A 19,282-nucleotide genomic window follows, 5' to 3' on the forward strand; every position below is an offset into this window, starting at 1 on the left:
TTGACAAGCTAGATCGTTATAACGACCATATAATTTGCAAAATGTTGACTTTCAATGAAACTGTTGAAAACCCAGTAACATTAACTTGTTTGTCAGTAATCTGCCGCGATATGAAACTGGTCATACGCAGATCAAGCCCTGATGTATTGCATCGATTGAGAGATAAAAACACCATGGGAGGTGAGGATAACGAATTGTGATCAATCTCATAACTCCTATAACGGATACAAAATAAAGAGTTGGGCAACACTTACTCCTGAATATACCGGAGGAGAAAATGAATATTACTATATAGATATGGGAAGTTGGCGATGAAGATCTATTGAAACTGCAAAAAGGTAAAAGAAAAATTAACATGCAACATGGTACTGCATTAGTAGGTTAGCTTTCAATAGAAAATAATTGGTTATATCGCAAAGAAACAAAACTTTTAGAATACCCGATCCTTAAAATCATTCATTTTTGCAAAAAAGTCAATACCTGTAGCCCTGAATCGTTTTTTTTTTTAAAACAGAATGCTTAATTATATTGAGATTAAAATGGCAGAGAGTAGATGATGCACCTAACTTTGACCAAAATAAAATTCACTACATCTCCCCTTGGAAAAATGCACATTTTCTTACGTTGTATTGCGACATTCACTTGTTTGGCATATTTGTGAGAAAGACTATGATAATAGGAATCTTTTGACAATTAACTTTCTTTGGAAATTGTAAACTCATTAACTCTGTATGTCGGAGATATTGTCTCTTTCACAGGAATTAATGTTGATTATGATAACATATGATTGCTGTATGTTTTGTCAAATTTTAAAATTATGTTTGTAATTCGCCCTGTTAGTTAATCCTGATTTTTTGTATTACATGACAATTAACCATTGAATGAAAATTAAAGCTGTAATAACCACTGTCGTTCACATGTCGATTTCATAAGTTTCAGTGAAAAATTACTATTTCAGAATGTAATCAAGTACTTGAAAACATTATAAATATAAAGAAAACATGTATAAAACGAAGAACGAAGCTGATTTGTTCAAAACAAGATTATTGAACTGGAAATGTTCATCTCAAGATACATGTAGGTAATAAAATATCAATAGTTTGTTGCCATATATTCCAGCCATGATGTAAATGTGTGTATGTGAGTGACTATTTGTTTGTAATTGAAATAAATAAAAAATAAAAACTTCAGTGAACTTTAGTTAAAAGACATCCCAAATACCCCCACATATGTTCATATTTGCATGTTTCCATGATTATATTTAGTAACGGCGAATTAGCAAATCTTTAACAAAGTAGACGACTGCAGCTTCCTCATGTGACATCTAAACACTGTATTCAATGTTCAGTTCCACATGGTGTCAATGTCTCTTAATTGTTCTTTTTTTCAGTTCCACATGGTGTCTATGTCTCTTAATTGTTCTGTTATGGAATGACCTACGCATAATCAGTTTTACACCTAGATAGACCACTGACAAATAATTTAAAGCTACAAGGCTTCAACCGTTTCAATTAAAATCTGCAATTTTATTTCATATTTGATGAGCTCTTATTTATGTTATTGTTGTTGGTAGTATTTATTTTTACGATGAATTTGGAATTGAGACTTGCTGTGCGCTTTGTTTTCAATCTAGTGACACGATGTCGTTGAAACCGATATACACGCATTGCACGGTAACGTAATAAAATCTAAATGTATTGAACTCTATTGGCAAAACTATTCCTTCATGCACAACAACAAATAATCGATCTGGTATTCTCTTCATTTTCCATACATTAAATCGAAGAAAAAACCCAAATCATTACAAAATTAGGCTTTCATGACGGGAAGGCGGCATCTGTAGAGAACATTTCAAACAAACATCAAATAAGAAAACACGATAAAACTTTTCAAAGCTATATAAAATCGTTGAGGCATGTGTGCATGTAATACCAATTTTCCTCTACCAATATACTTTTGTTCCGGGATCCAGAGCGCGTGGTTTTGTGAAAATGAACAACGACATTACATGCTTCTGTTTCAATGAAAACAACGCTATACAGGCTTGACTTCACAACTTGAAAACGACCTGAAATCGTTAGATGAAATTCATGCTCTTGATGTCCTGATGCAGAATACATCTGGTGATGACCCCTCAATCCAGCATTCAATGTGAATGACGAGTTGGTGTACTGTAGTCGTATATGCTGACTAGAAAAAATGTGCCCGAAAAACCGTTGTGGTTTTGCCATGCCATTAAAATGACGATTGTATGTCATGCATTTTCTTTTAAAAAAGAAAGAGAAGACTTATATGTTATGGTATCTAAACAAAGTATACAAGAAACAATTGTTTATTAAAAGCTGAACATATCCGACATCGATCGATCTCTCCTTGTCCGACATCCTTATTTCAAGAGTTTTATATCTTGATCACAAACCCATCTTTCTATGAAAGGAAACAGAAATTGTTAGGAAAACACATAGTATCGTAGTAACGGAATTTGTTATCATAATTTGAGGTATTTTCTTCACGTTGTAATAAAGATAAACTCGAAATGGGCGTTATGAGGACGTGTGTTTATATCGATCAAAGTCGGATTGTGAAAGGCTGATAAAAAATCATGCTTCTCTTTTTTGATTTTTATATAAACACATACCCCCACCTCCAGTATAGCCAACGGTCAGTGTTTGCCTAACTCTCTATTATGAAAGATTAAAATAACAAGCATTGATCAATCACATAACTCCTTAATTAAAGCAATACGAAATAAAGATGTAGACAAGCACGGATCCCTAGATACACCAGAAGTGGGGCCATGTGCCTAGGACGTATTCATGTTCGTTATATTCGTATTTTCATCAGTAGACTTCATTGTAATTTAAACCTTTCTCTACCGGTATATTTTATATGGTTGCTTAAAAAAATGACAACATTTGTTAAATCGGTTTAAATATACATTTGCTTTTGTGTGGGGTAGGCATATTACCAAATGATCACTGTTCGTTATCTTCAAATTCTATACTTTCTTTACAAATCCACCATTTTCTAACAAAACGATGTTCGGCCGATATGTTCCACTCAGTAATGTAACATAAAACAGAGATCATCTCCATTAATCTAAGATAGTTCTAAAATAACACTAACCTTAAATCTATTTCTCTTGAGGTAGTTTACGACACTCAACATTGATTATTTGATTGTATGTTGTTTAACGCCCCTGTCGATAATATGTCACTCAGATCGATAGCCCACTGTAACCTCTACAGGGCTGCAATATGATTGGCGCTTATGAACTTTCAACAGGAAGGGATCTTTTTCATACTACACCTGATGTGACACGGGGTCTCGTTTTCATCTGAATAGCCATCTAGACGACATGCAAGGGGTACCGATGACCTATTCTCACCCAGTTTCCCGCGGACCCTTTTATTGAGTGAAAGGTGACGATAACGAACAGTGAACAATTTCATAACTCATATAGGGAATGCAAAATAGAGAGTTAAACATACCAGAGGTCAGACCAGGTGTTTCGAGAGAGTAAGCACCCCCTGTTGACCGGTCACATCTGTCTTAAGCCCTACAGCTTCATCAGTTAAATGGAGATATCCGTTGTAAAAGAAGTGTGTAAAGAATGTGTAAAGAATGCCTATGTTACTTCCTATGAAACGCGTCAGGAAGCACTTTACCAAATGACAGGTTGCAATGGCAAGCTAGATAATCATAAGAGGCATGGAATTTGCAGCAGACATATTTTAAACGCAAATCAGTGTTGAAACCCCTTGTAAGATCAACTTGCTTGTCAGTAACATGTGATTGTTCATGATTGGAATTTTTTTTATGATTTTTGAGTAGTCTATTACTTGAACATAAGTCACGTCCTCTGTATACTGTTATGAAATCATTGTTAAGCTTCTTGATTGGAAGATCGTTGTGTTAAATATTGTTTAACGTCCTTCCCTAGAATTTTTCACTCATATGAAGATAATTGGAAGATGTTTCTGTAATTCTGTATTATAGAGTACAGTGGGATGAACGGTTTTAGAAATGAGACCGATTTATTGCATATGATGTGTGAAGAAGTGAGGGTAATTAACACTCACAAGTATCATTAATCCTGTCTGACATGTTTTATACCGATTGTTAAGCCGTTCTTGGCACACTGATTTTGACTGCGGATAACTCCGTTTACCTGATCAGGATATGGGGCTCACGGCGGGTGTGACCGGTCAACAGGGGGTGCTTACTCCTCCTAGGCACCTGATCCCACCTCTGGTGTGTCCAGGGGTCCGTGTTTGCCCAACTATCTATTTTGTATTGCTTGTGATAGTTATGAGATTGATCACTGTTCGTTATCTTCACCTTGCATGAAGGTCACACGAACAAGCATACATACTAGAGGTGAGATCGGATGCTTGTGAAGAGTGGATAAGGTCTGTTGACTATACACAGTGTGAGTTCCAGATCTTGATCAGTAAACAGTTAACAAGAATTATTTTTTATCAGAGTTATGATTCCCAGTGATACGATTCACACATACATTTTACAATGTTTTATTGTCCCACATACATCTAACTCCTATAGTGATCTTACAATGTACTATATTCATATATACGGTTAATTCATCTATGGATTTTACACTGTATCATTTCCATACATACACCTAACTAATATATTGATTTTACAAAGTAATATATTCATATAATGTTATAGTCGAAATGCGCATCTGGTGCATCAAAATTGGTACCGTATAAGTTTTACATTATGACCCCTGTGTCGAGGCCTTTGCTGGTGGACTGTTAGTCTCCAAAGGTATCTACTGCCCAGTAGGTAAGTACTTTGTTACTAACTTGAAAATACGGATGTATATTTAATTGCTGGTATAAGATTTACAAACTCGTTTCAAAATTAAGGAGTATATCTCCCCCATGCATAGCGGCGATCCTTGGACGAATTTGCCTCCGGTTTTTGACACTTTAGTTTTCCTTTTAGTTCTCAGAAGTTTATTGTCATTTCGAATTTCCAAAAGGACTAAGACCATGTATAGCTACATCGTCCCTGTGGTGTGTTAAAAATAAAGTAGAAAGAATATTGAACTGAAATTGTTATCATTTGATGATATAATCTGTATACCATCGCGACGTGCCAAGATTTCCCCGCCAAAACGTCAGCTTGTGGAATTCTATACAAGACAAACCCCTCATCGGTCTGGTTTTCTGCAGAAATCTTCACTTTTATTAAATTTAATTGTATAATTCACATAAAACACGACATGAAAAATTAAAACAAAGTACTTATGTGGAGTCAATATCGTTTCCATGCAGAATACACCCCTATGTGGTGTTTATATTACTAGTTTGTGCCGAAATTTGAAAAATTGTAGAATTTTAATACGTAAACAAACGAATCTGCAGTCCAACAAATCGGACCTTCAATGCTATAAAAAGTTATTTTTTTTTATTTTACACGACACCAATCATACTAAGATCAAAATGAAAAGAATTACTAGAACATGGTATACTAAAAATATTTCCGATACATCGGACGTATAACGTTAACTAGGCCTGGTAGCCCAGATAATGCAAGTAGGCCTCCATGCAATGAGAATTTTGAGCGAGTCATGGTGTAGTGGTAGAGAGCCAGTCTTTCAAGTGGGAGATCCGGGTTCAAATCCTACCCGTATCATTTTTTTTAAATTAAACATTTTTTTATTATAATGTTAACTACATTTTTTTGCATTATTGAAAAATCCATTTCTTTCAGGACACTCAACATGAAATTATGTACCTGAATATAAATACATTAAGACGCAATCACATCTTAAACACCTAGAAAATATGCAAGGGTTACAGATTATATTTCTTTAAATTCATATAAAAAAAACCCAACAAAATACTCCATTTTCAGAGTTGATTTTATTGCAAAGTATGAACCAGTAAAAGATAATGGAAAGTAAAAAGTTTTTCCAATGTAATGTACAGTATGTAAAGTAAGAAAAAATGTGAATCCATAGATATTTGTGATTTCCTGAGCAAGAATATATCGTGTAGCAAGTGCAGAAATGTGTATCACATCCAACAAAAATGTCACGATCAATCTCGGCCACTTCTTGAGACAAAACCTCCTCAGACAATGTCAATAATCTCTCGATGGAAGCAGGTCTAGGGTAATGGTAACTAAATGACAGTCAGTTTCAATGTAATGGGATGTAATGGTCTAAATGACCATTTATGCATTACAAGTAATGATAATGTAATGCATTACTTGTAGAACATATACTGCACTGCATATTATATTCTATTATATTGGTACCGTATAAGTTTTACATTTACATTAATTCAAGTATTTGATGATATTTTGAAGATTTGGATTAATTCATTAGCGTATATTAACTAATGATTGACTGAAACATTCGAAACATTAATGACAATCAAATGCTATTAATAACTTAGATGTGATTCTTAACATTGATGGATATTTTGTGTGCTTATGTCACTTGATTAAAAATCCTAAATCATTATAAAGAAATATTTTTTCTACCATTTCTTTAATACGCGGGTACGTTAAGGCAGGTTATGAAAATTTTACTGGGATAAAATCCACGAAACAATGTGACGTCATAATTGAAATAAGTATATCACTAAGTATATATTAAATTCCGATTTTATTTTTTATTTAAGTTTTATTTATGCATAAAATAAACCATGCAGCTACTAAGATCCAACGAAATTCGAAATGCTATATTGCTGTTGTGTAATTTCTGTCTGATCGATATGAAAGTAAACTGATGACGTCATGACTATACATCGAGTGACGTTAACACATGCAAGGAATTTGTTTAATGTGTGCCATGCAGATATCGACAAAATGTAGAGTGTTTGAAATATATAACATGGGCTATATGGAATATATATGTGAAACGCTGAGAATTTATTGATATTAAGAAGGTATGTTGATACCATTCATTGACAACTTTGTTTAACGGAGAAAACACTCCATTTAGCATGTCGATCATATTTTCCTCTGTCACAGACTGAAATAAAACTGCAAAAGTAACACATTAGCCCGCATACTTTTAAAGACTTTTTATACACGGTTTGAAAGATCATAAACTAATGTACACGGCAATTACTGATAGAATCGTCTGTTAAGAAAACTTTGAAAGAAATCTACATAGCATCATGCAAAATGTAAAACATAAACTAGATGGTTTCGTGTTTAAATATTCAATAATTATTTCTTATTGAAAGTGGTAGGATTCTATCAGTAATTCTGATATACTATGGGTATTTTACCGTCATTGTCGCCAGTTAGACCAATATTTAAATCTTGGGATAATGTGCTACTTTTACATTTTCTATTAAGGTACCTCCATGATCTATTTATAACAGTCATACAATGACGTCACACGGAAGCGCATGTTTGTCATGTTGTGATGATACAAAATGTTCTCATGTAAACAACCAAAATAGTTTTTAAAAGTTAGTAGCTCCCTCTCTCTATGTCAGACATATTTTAAAAATTATGCAGTTTACGTGCATAAATGAAGCATGACCTGCCTTAACATACCCGCGTATCAGTATTTTGTGTAAATGAGTAATGTAATGCACTCTCCGGTAATGTAATGCATTACATTTCAAAATAGGAGTAATGACAATGGCAATGTGAAATTTTCTAGGTAATGCATCCCAGAACTGGATATAACACCTTCTCATGCATATCTGCAAGTGCCTTGGACCGACACTTGTTGTTTCCTCTTTTGCAAGATTTTCAGTATTTCTTCGATCATAATTCCAACTGCAAAGTATCCAATTCATGTGGTTCAAATATGATGAATTCAGACCTGGTGTTTTGGATAATTTGTTAACTTTTGACTCTACACTTGTCATCAGGGCTGCCATTCTTGAACTCATTCAAAATGTTACACAAATTATGACATTCACAATTCAACATGCGGATTTTCATTTGAACCATCAAATATGAATTCTTTCAATTAACAAATTCTAAAAAACTTTGAAAACCTCCACAGCTATATTTCAAATGACATAAACACACAGAACCATGGTATCAGAATTTCTCTTGGAAGTTCCTTGGGTTATTAAGGGTTAAACTTCAGAAACAACATGTACGTTTCTTCCAAGCAATAGTCTTGTTTGGATCCAGTTTTTCCAATTCTGACTTAACTGCCTGATACTGTAGGTGTCCAGTTTGCTGCCTGTATTGTGGGCATATGTTTCCACATAGCTGCTGTATGATCTGCTACCTTGCTATTGGCAGGTACAACAAGGGAGCTATTCCTGTAGTGATGTTCAACACTGATGCGCATGTGTCACTGATGCCACTATCATTGATGGATCTCATGGCAGTGATGATAGAATATTTGATGAGTAGGAATATGCATCCTTGTCATTCTGATTCATGTCACCGTTGCCATCATTTTTTGTTGCACATGTTATATCATCCTGAAATTCAAATTGTTCCAGTATCATATCATTATCAGAACTATATTATAAATATATTATAACATTAATAAGGTTGTACTTTCATGCACTCATGTATTTTTTGATTGATATAAAATTAAGAAAAAATACATTTATGTATTCGGTGGGAGACATGTCTTAAACTAAACAATAGGAGAGCTTATCTATATGTACATTTAGACTGCATAAATAAATCTATACACACGCATTTCATTTCAATTCGACTCCCCCACAGCTATCTAATAATTTGTATTGTAGCTAATATTGAATATTATCTTACTAGTAAGTTACTTCACATTTCTCAGCAAATTCACAAAATATGTTTATCTTTCATTCTCTTTCTCGTGGTAGATGTATGGAAAAATCAAATGTTGAATGATATATATGAGATAAGCTAACAAAATATTATATGCTTAAATCATGTTATTGCCCATGAAATTCAACATTATCTGAGTGATCCTATATCTTTTCAAGAACTGTTAATCCCAATGCAGGCATGTACAGTACTTAATTGTTGAAGATTAAGTTCGACATGTTTACAATTTATCTTGAAATAAGGCATTTTCAAATTATAGAACCGAACAGGGTTCTTACGATTTTCTTAGCTTAATGGTGATTTTAAATATCTAAAAAACAAAATGAATGTAAAAATTATTCCGACTTTTCCGAACCCATTTTTCCGCGTAAATGTTACCCCAGAAACATATACCATTATGGAAATATACATTATATACAATTACATGTCTCTTTAACCTATGCGAATACTTTTAGACTATACATGAAGTTCAGTGCAACAAGAGAGTCAAACATCATGTAAGAAAATGCAAATAAACCCGAAAAGTTCATGCACTCGGCCCAGAATTGGAAATGGCGTGATCGTGTTCTTTGAACAGCTGATTTATATGATCAGCTGATATATATATAATTTTAAATCTTCACAATCTATAATTATAATAGATAAACAATAAATATATGTTGATAATAGTTACGTTCATAGATTTGTTGTGGGATTTGCAACATCGCAATACGTGAATATTATGAGTTTATGTGAACACACCACATGCCCACCATACTATACGTTCCATGCGACTTATTTATTATTTTAAAGACCAATTAGTACACCCATTTTGTTATACAGGTTAACGAGTAAAGGTGAAATATATTTATGTTGAAATTTGATGAACACATCTTCTGCAACTTCCACGAACTTCGCAAACAGCGTGTACAAATGATCACATGGATTGAAAATATGGTGTGCCATTCAGGTTATAAGTACAATAATGTTTTGCGTATGGGGAGAGGTAATTTTTTTTTCAAGATATTGTTATAATATTAAGTCATTGCATATTTATATTTTACAATACGTCGTCACTTCCAATGATATATAGAGACGTTGTATGACGTAATCTTAAAAGTAGCGCAAATTGCAGGTTTTATACTTGTAATATAAACCTAAACAGGGTGTTCTTTCACCAACTCAACATTAAAAAAAACCCCATTACATTACAATGAAAAAAATGTTAAAGATATTTTTAACAAGAAATTATTCACTTTGGAAGTTAGGCCGAATTTTGCTAACCATGGCCTTTGTCCTTTCGGCTTTAGCATCACTGGCGAGACATTATTTGTCGAAATACACATCTGTTGCATCAACATTGGTACCGTATAAGTTTTACATTCATACATACAGCTAATTCATATATTGATTTTACAACGTATTATATTCATTCATACGTTTAATTCATATATTGATTTTACAATGCATTATTTTCATACATAAAATACGAATGTCAGACATTTCGGCCCAAAGACATTTCGGCCCTCATTTTTCTGGTATGAGACACTTCGGCCCATATTTTTCATTTTGCTAACATCACCCACATTATTGCGTTTCCACAACATTATAGTAAAGTGACACTTCGGCCCAGTGACATTTCAGTCCAACGACACGTCGGTCCAATGACAGCTTCATTCAAGCTTAACTTGATCTTTTGTATGTAGTATTACTGAAATAACATTATTCTACATCAAACAAATGGCATTTGCACAATTTAAGCGTGGTATCATCTTGCACCCCCCACAAAAATCAATGAATTGAATTCGCATTATGATACGGATTCTTTTTCCACCATTTTTCTAGGAAGGTATGATAGGTATATAAATTTCAAGTTCAAACGAAGACAATTGAATAAACAATACCAGGTGTTGGCATTTACAACTGTTCTCGAAATGATTTTTCAACAAAATTTTATTTAGAAATTTCAAAACTACAGCGATGAAAGTGTTATTGGACAAAGGTTTGATCATTGATTTTTGCGTTTTGCTCTTTTTATAACTGGCATGGTTGTATTTGGTAGCTTATGGTGTTAGTCCTTAAGAATGACATTTATCCATCGCATATATAATTGTTGTTAGAAGATCAGCACGATGGTTTAACTGCTCTGTAATCTGATAGTCACATCGTCCAGTGGCTTGTCCATATACAATAAGATATCAACAGAAGTGTGCCTTTCTCTAGTGTCTGGATATATTTAGGAGAGGACGTACATACACATAATTACGCGTGTGTAAACGATCTGTATTTTTAGAAAAAAATATTTAAGTGGTCGAAAATCTCTAAAATATTATGACTATGGCGTTGTTTTATCACAATTAGCCATTCAGGTTCATCGATAGAAATGTAAGGTGAAAGGTGAAGATAATGAATGTGTAATTAAGAGCTTCATATAATGGGCACGGAATGTGTTACACCAAGCACACTTGCAAAAGAAGACCAGGTATGACTTTGTCAATTTCAGAATTTATAACATTGATCATTTGTCTATTGTGTATTCCTTATGGGATTTGCGAAATTGATTACTCCTCGTTATTTTTTACCTTTTATCTCACCCGATCTGTTGATTTTTTTAAGGACACCATATTTTCCTGATCATCCCTATAAGTGTCCACATAACTAATAGTAAATGGAATTAAATGGCCCCTTTTCATCAGCTGATAAGAAATATGTCGAAATTGGGAAAATATGTAAAAATACATTGTAAAATCAATGCATGAGTTAGATGTATGTATGATTATAATACATCGTAAAATCAATATATGAATTAGCTGTATGAAAGGTTACGTTAAAGACCCATCTCATGACCGCACGGTCAGTGAAAATGTAGGCGGTGCCTAATCTAAACAGATGTTATTTACCTGGAGTGGCCAGGGTCTACCATGGTGTTAATTGCTATAGCCCATGACACTCGAAGAAATACACAGAGAGAGAACATGATAGAAATCTACCTGTCCATGTTTTTGTTTTTATAGTTTTGATATACACGGGACCTGTCTCAGGGACCTCTGCAGAGTTTCTGTGGCCATAGTGTTTGAATTATGGTTGTATTCCTAAGGGTAGCTGACACACATTCTACAACCACCCCCTCTTTCTCTTTCTCTGTCATTGACTCAATGAATAATTTCTGTTATAAATATAGAGGTATCATAAATTGATGACATAAATTATTTCAGTAAGTTAAAAGTTTTAGAAATTATTGTGTAAATTATTCTTTGATTTCTGATTGTGTAATTTATGATACAGGTATATAGAGGGGAAAACTTACAATTATATTAAAATTGCATTGTTCAGTATTTACCTTAGTTTTTAAAGGGACAGATTCACGATTTTCCTCCAAATTTTGTATTTCACTTTAAAAAATCAAAATTTACAGTCTAATATGTTGTACAAGGTTTCACAAAAAATTAACGTCATTCATCATGACGGAAGCTCATTATAGAGAGTTTATTATTTGTTTTGAAAACAAAGATTGAGGTGTGTTATTGTTTACGAGTTTTCAAAATAAATGGATATTGAACCAAGTTTATCATATTTATAACATCTCAAGTATGCTTTAGGTAAAATGTGTCATTTAAAAGTTAAAAATTGTAATTGTACAAAATACAGATGCTTTGAATTACAAAATTAACGTTTCACTGGTTTGTTTGTTTACATAATAAAACTCGAGTCTTTGTTTACATAACACAGAATCAAAGCTAAACTATTGCTCTTATCCTTACATTCAGACAGTCCAAATTTTCGTTCACAACATTAAATTAGCTATATTTTCAATTTTTAACATCACAACTTGTTATATAATGTTAATGTGTAAAACACTTGAATAACATTTTCTTTAGTGCTATTTAGAATAAATTAAAACTAAATGGATTGAGCAGGTAGTCTTTTACCAAAATTGTAAATTTGATAATCGCCAATGTAAGGGTTCTGACCACAGGGTGGGACCAAACTCTTCTTCAGAACTATTAGTCCAATTTCTACCAAACTTGACACAAAGCATCCCTAGATAAAGGGGGATTCATGATTATTCCGAGTAACGACCACGTCCTTTTCCTAGGGAAGTTAATAGTGAAACCGTGAAAATACATTGACAACTTTTAAAAATCTTCATCCTAAAACCACTGGGCCAATTTCAACCACACTTGGCACAAACATTTATAGATGAAGGGATTTCAAGTTTGCTCAAATGAAGGGTCGTTCCCCTTTGCTAGGGGGACAATAACAAAATAGTGAAAATATATTGACAACACTAAAAATATTCTTCTCCAGACCCACTGGGTCAATTTTAACCAAACTTGGCGCAGAGCTTCCTTTGGTGAAGGGGATTCAAGTTTATTCATATGAAGGGTCATGTTCCTCTCCAAGGGGAGATAATACAAAAATAGTGAAAATATATTATTGAATTTTAAAAATCGTCTCCAGAACCACTGTGCCACTTTCAACCAAACTTGGCACAAAGCATCCGTGAGTGAGGGGAAGCTAGGTTTTTCTTCAAATGAAGGACTGTACTCTTATCAGAGAGGATATGATGACGAAGTTGTGAAAATACATTCCTGACATTTAGGAATCTTCTTCTCCAGAATCACTGAGCCAATTTCAACAACAATTGACACAAAGTATCAACATGAAGGATCACACATTCCCCCCAATGCCTGATAATAGCAAAATAATGAAAATACATTGACAACATTTAAACATATTCTTCTGCAGAATAACGATGTCAATTTCGACCAATCTTGGTACAAAACATTCTTGTGTGAAGGTAATTGAAGTGTGTTCAAATGAAGGGACATGTCCCTTTTAAAGGAGAAATAATCAAAAAAAAAAAAAATGCAGAAATTGGGTGGGGTCATCTAAAAGGCTTCTTCTGAAGAACCACTTGGCCAAAAGAGCCTGAAATTTACATGAAAGCTAACGGACAAAGTGCAGATTCAAATTTGTTAAAATTATGGCATCGGGGGTAGGATAAGACCACAATAGGGGATCACAGTTTTACATACAATACATACGTAAAATGTTCTAAAATCTTCGTCTCAAGAACCACTGGGCTAGGAAAGTAATAATTTACATGAAAGCTCCCTGATATAGTTTAAATTCAAGTTTGTTAAAATCATGGTGGTAAGATTAGCCCACAATAGGGGATCAAAGATTTACAAACAAACAGGGGATGCTTACTCCTCCTAGGCACCTGATCCCACCTCTGGTGTGTCCAGGGGTCCGTGTTTGCCCAACTATCTATTTTGTATTGCTTGTAGGAGTTATGAGATTGATCACTGTTCGTTATCTTCACCTTGCATATGTAGGAAAGATCTTCAAATATGGACCAAGGTGACCCAGATGAGCGATATGACCCATGAACCTCCTGTTTAAATAGTAGCATTGAATCATATTGGAGTTGTAGCATTTAAGGAATTGATTAATTGAAATGGAATGTCGACCTCTTGTGCCGCCCCTTCCTCCCCAGAAATTTAGGATTTAGAGCTTAGGGTTTTGTCATTTTATTTATTTTCTTGAATTTTATATAATTAGGAAAACAACTTCTCCGACTGCTCCTTACCTCATTTTCGAGAAATGGTGTTTCATACCTGATTTAATTGGTATTGTCATGTGCTTTTTAGCTCACCTTAACCGAAGGATCAAGTGAGCTTTTTTGATCACATTTTGTCCGTCGTCCGTCTGTCTGTCCGTCTGTAAACTTTTCACATTTTTGACTTCTTCTCCAGAACCACTGGGCAAATTTCACCCAAACTTGGCAAAAAAAGCATCCTTGGGTGAAGAGCTTTCAAGTGTGTTCAAATGAAGGGACATGTCCCTTTCAAAGGGGGGATAATCACAAAAATGCAAGAATAGGATTGGGTCATTTAAAAATCTTCTTCTCAAGAACCACTGGGCCAGAAGAGCTGGAATTTAACTGAAAGCTTCCTGACATATTGCAAATTCACGATTGTTCAAATCATGGCCCCGGGGCGTACGATGGATTCACAAGGGGGGATCAGAGTTTTACATACAAATATAGGGAAAATCTTTAAAAATCTTCTTCTCAAGAACCATTGGGCCAAAGAAGTTGACATTGACATGAAAGCTTTTTGACGTAGTGTAGATTCAAGTTTGCAAAAAGCGTGGCCTCCAGGGGTAGTTTGGGCCATAACAGGGACTAAGGTTTTACATGCAAATATATATGGAAAATCTTCAGATATGGTCCAATGTGACTCAGTTGAGCGATGTGGCCCATGGTCCTCTTATATTCCCAGGTGTCTGTTAATATTTAACAGATTACTTCTGGAATTGTTGGTACTATAACTTAGACAGAATTAAACGTCAAATGCGTTCTCCATTACATCAAAGGAACTACACCTCTGTATCGTTAAATATATGAAGCCACTTGTTAAAAAATCAGCATAATAAAGTCTGTGCCATAAGCTTTTCTATACACTGTTGATGCTATTTTATCTGAACCTTGGGATTGCATCGATAAGCACACCCCTACTTCTGGTATAAGAGCAGTAACTGCAAACATGTAATATATTGATTGATCGATTGATGTTTTCCGCCACACTCAACAATTTTTCAGTTATCTGGAGGCGCCCAGTTTGTATTGGTGGAAGAGATAACTCAGATACAATATACTGTACCTGGGAAGAGACCACCGACCTTCCAAAAGTAAACTAGGAAACTTTCTCACCTACTGACGCGAGCGGAATTTGAACCTGCACTGACAGAGGTGAGAGGCCGTGTGATTTTGAGCGCGATGCTCTATCCACTCGGCCAAAAAGGGCGTCGAGTTTGACTCCTGGTCCAGTCAAACCATGAATATCAGCCCAGGTAGCTATTTAGAACTGTTGACTTCTTATCCAGGGACCTCGTGTTTGATTCCTGGTCCAATCAATGGATGTTAGCCTGGATAGTCCAGTGGTTAGAAAACCTGACTACTAATACAGGGTTGTCTGGTTTGATTCCCGGTTAAGTAATAACTTTTCTCCTTCCCATCATATTTTCATGTTTATATCACATACTATTCTTGATAATTCAGTTTGAATGATAACACTTATCTGTGTTTGTTTTGTAGGACGGTGGAAATTTAAATATCTGCTTCGAAGTTATTAATTGTAAACAGAAGACTGTGACCTTGGATCTGAAGATATGTAACGAGCTATAACTGTGTTGGGATGCCAACACAAATGTCTCCGAACACCTCCACATGTCAGAAATGCTTTTTAATGCCAGATATGCACTCAGGATTCTCAAAAAACCCTAAAAACTGAATTTGGTTGAAATCCGACGGACTTCATTTTTGGCCGCCATTTTCTTCAATGGCGGCCATTTTGAAATATTTGAAAATTGATTGGAAGGAAATACTGATGCTAGAAATGAATTGTGGACCCTCCATTTACCCAAGAACCCAAATGTTGTAGAGATTTTAACACTTTCAAATATTTCGGTATATGGCGGCCATTTTGAAAATGGCGGCTCAAAAAAAAAAAATTGATGGTGGAAATGGACTTGGGGTCACTAAATTACCCTAGAAATAGAATTTGGTTGAAATCCGACAACCTTGAGTTGTTGACGTTTGTTGGCCGCCATTTTGAAACGGCGGCCATTTTGAAAATTTGAAAACTTGAATGCACCCCTCCTAGTGACCCCCTATCAGCTCACAAAGTTTGAAGTGGATCTGTCGAAACACTTTCACAAAATCGGTCGGACAAATTTCTCACTAAAGAAGAGGAATAAAAAGAATAATAAGAAGAAAACTAGATGCGATCTCGTTGCGAGCAACGAGTGGGTCTTCCGTCCAATTTTAGATGTGATGAGATAAGAATTCGAATGAGATTTTCGTTCATGAATAATGATACAAATATATTGTCTAGACGTACAATTTAGCTTCGGTAATGTTTTACAAATATTGATCATTTAAGTGCTATGAATTAAAGACTCTCTGTCGCTCTCGGCCACTAATTGAAGGGGTCAGACTTTTCTTCGACAAACAAGTTAATAATGTTATATATACTGCGATACAAATTCGACTGATCAGGCGAGTCATGTCGCCCGGAGGCCTATTTTTTTAAAATATCATTCTAGATATATCTCGTAAAACTGAACTAATTTTGTTCTACATGTCCTATCAAAATTTTCTTGAGAAAAAAGTTATTGATTGCAACATTTATCAGATTGTTAAGGCGAGTCATAAGGCCCGTGGGCCTTTTTCTTGATATCATTTGAAAGATCTTGCAAAACTGAACAACTTTTGTTCTACATGTCTTATCAAAAGTTTCTCCAGAAAAAAGTTATTGATTGTGACACAAATCAAACTGTTCAAGCGAACCATGAGGCCCGTTCGCCTTTTTCATGATGTTGTTCGAAAGATCTTTCAAAACTGAAGAATTTTTGTTCTAGATGTCTTATTAAAAGTTTATTGACAAAAATGTTATAGCTTGCAACAATAACCCAACTGTTCAGGTGAGCCATGAGACCCGCAGGCCTATTTCTTAACATCGTTAGTTAACGCTTGCGAAACTGAACAACATTTGTTCTACATGTCTTATCAAAAGTTTCTCCAGAAAAAAGTTATTGTGACACTAATCAAACTGTTCAGGCGAGCCATGAGGCCAGTTGGCCTTTTTCATGATGTTGTTCGAAAGATCTTGCAAAACTGAACAACTTTCGCTCTAGATGTCTCATTAAAAGTTTCTTGACGAAAATGTTATAGATTGGAACAATAACCCAACTGTTCAGGTGAGCCATGAGACCCGCAGGCCTATTTCTTAACATCGTTAGTTAACGCTTGCGAAACTGAAGAACATTTGTTCTACATGTCTTATCAAAAGATTCTCGAGAAAAAAGTTAGTAATTGTGACACTGATCAATCTGTTCAGGCGAGCCATGAGGCCCGTTGGCCTTTTTCATGATGTTGTTCGAAAGATCTTGCAAAACTGAACAACTTTTGTTCTAGATGTCTTATTAAAAGTTTCTTGACAAAAATGTTATAGATTGCAACAATAACCCAACTGTTCAGGTGAGCGATGAGACCCGCGGGCCTATTTCTTAACATCGTTAGTTAACGCTTGCGAAACTGAACAACTTTTGTTCTACATGTCTTGTCAAAAGTTTCTCGAGAAAAAAGTTATCAATGTTATTAATTGCGATACAAATTCGACTGTTCAGGCGAGCCATGACGCCCGGGAGCCTTTTTTAAGATATCATGAAATAGATCTTGCAAAACTGAACAACTTTTATTCTACATGTCTTACCAAAAGTTTCGTGAGAAAAAAGTTAATCATTGTAACAGAAATTCAATGGTTCAGGCGAGCCATGAGGCCCATGGGCCTATTTCTTGATATGACACGAAAGATCTCAATAAACTGTACAACTTTTGTTATATATATCTAAACAAAATATTTACGAGTAAAAAGTTCTGATTTAAAACGTGGAAAAAAATTGGACACTTTTTTAAATTCCATTTTCGACCCATACCGAGCTTCCATACTAGGCACTTCCGGAAATTTTTAAAACCCAGGTGCACAACTACAACATGTCGTCTAACATCACTGAAAATTTCAGCACTCTAGCTTTTACCGTTTTCGAGTTTTTGTCTGGACAAAATGGTCATCTGAAAATCGAGAAAAGGGGGATAACTTCCAACCGGAAGTGATTTTTCAAAAATTGAAACGGCGGTACAAACTTCAAATGGCAACGCATCAATCCTGAAAATTTGAAGCAAATCGATTCAGCCATCTCCGAGAAATCTTCTGCACAAAAATCGGTAAGGAGAAAAAAAAAGAATAATAATAATAAGAAGAAGAAAAGTGAAAAATCAACAATAGAATAATAGAAGGGTCTTCCGCTGAAGACGGAAGACCCTAATAATAATAACGAGCTATAACTGTGTTGGGATGCCAACACAAATGTCTCCGAACACCTCCCCATGTCAGAAATGCTTTTTGATGCCAGATATGCACTCAAGATTCTCAAAAAAACCTAAAAACTGAATTTAGTTGAAATCCGACGGACTTGATTTTAGGCCGCCATTTTCTTCAATGGCGGCCATTTTGAAACATTTGAAAATTGATTGGAAGGAAATACTGATGCTGGAAATGAATTGTAGACCCTCCATTTACCCAAGAACCCAAATGTTGTAGAGATTTTAACACTTTCAAATATTTCGGTATATGGCGGCCATTTTGAAAATGGCGGCTTAAAAAGAAAATTGATGGTGGAAATGGACTCGGGGTCACTAAATTACCCTAGAAATAGAATTTGGTTGAAATCCGACATACTTGAGTTGTTGACGTTTTTTGGCTGCCATCTTGAAACGGCGGCCATTTTGAAAATTTGAAAAGTTGATTGCACCCCTTCTAATGACCCTCTATCAGTTCACAAAGTTTGAAGTGGATCAGTCGAAGCATGTTCATAAAATCCCGCGGACAAATTTCTCACTAAAGAAGAGGAAAAATAAGAAGAAAATAATAAGAATAAATAAGAAACGGAGCAAAAA

The 19,282-nt window shown here is 34.8% G+C and overlaps 1 protein-coding gene across 2 annotated transcripts in view; it reads right to left on the reverse strand.

Annotated features, from left to right (window-relative positions):
- Window positions 1-19,282, reverse strand: part of LOC125661151 (tripartite motif-containing protein 45-like) — a 33,677-nt gene that overhangs the window by 10,420 nt on the left and 3,975 nt on the right. Inside the window, exon 2 of one of the 2 annotated variants that reach the window (XR_007364691.2) lies at window positions 19,065-19,223. The exons of the other annotated variant lie outside the window; for it this stretch is intronic. The gene's annotated coding sequence lies outside the window, so the exon portion shown is untranslated. The remainder of the gene's footprint in view (window positions 1-19,064; window positions 19,224-19,282) is intronic. 2 annotated transcript variants of the gene reach the window in all.

Source organism: Ostrea edulis, chromosome 8 (genome assembly GCF_947568905.1).
Source record: "Ostrea edulis chromosome 8, xbOstEdul1.1, whole genome shotgun sequence".
Classification (NCBI taxonomy): domain Eukaryota; kingdom Metazoa; phylum Mollusca; class Bivalvia; order Ostreida; family Ostreidae; genus Ostrea; species Ostrea edulis.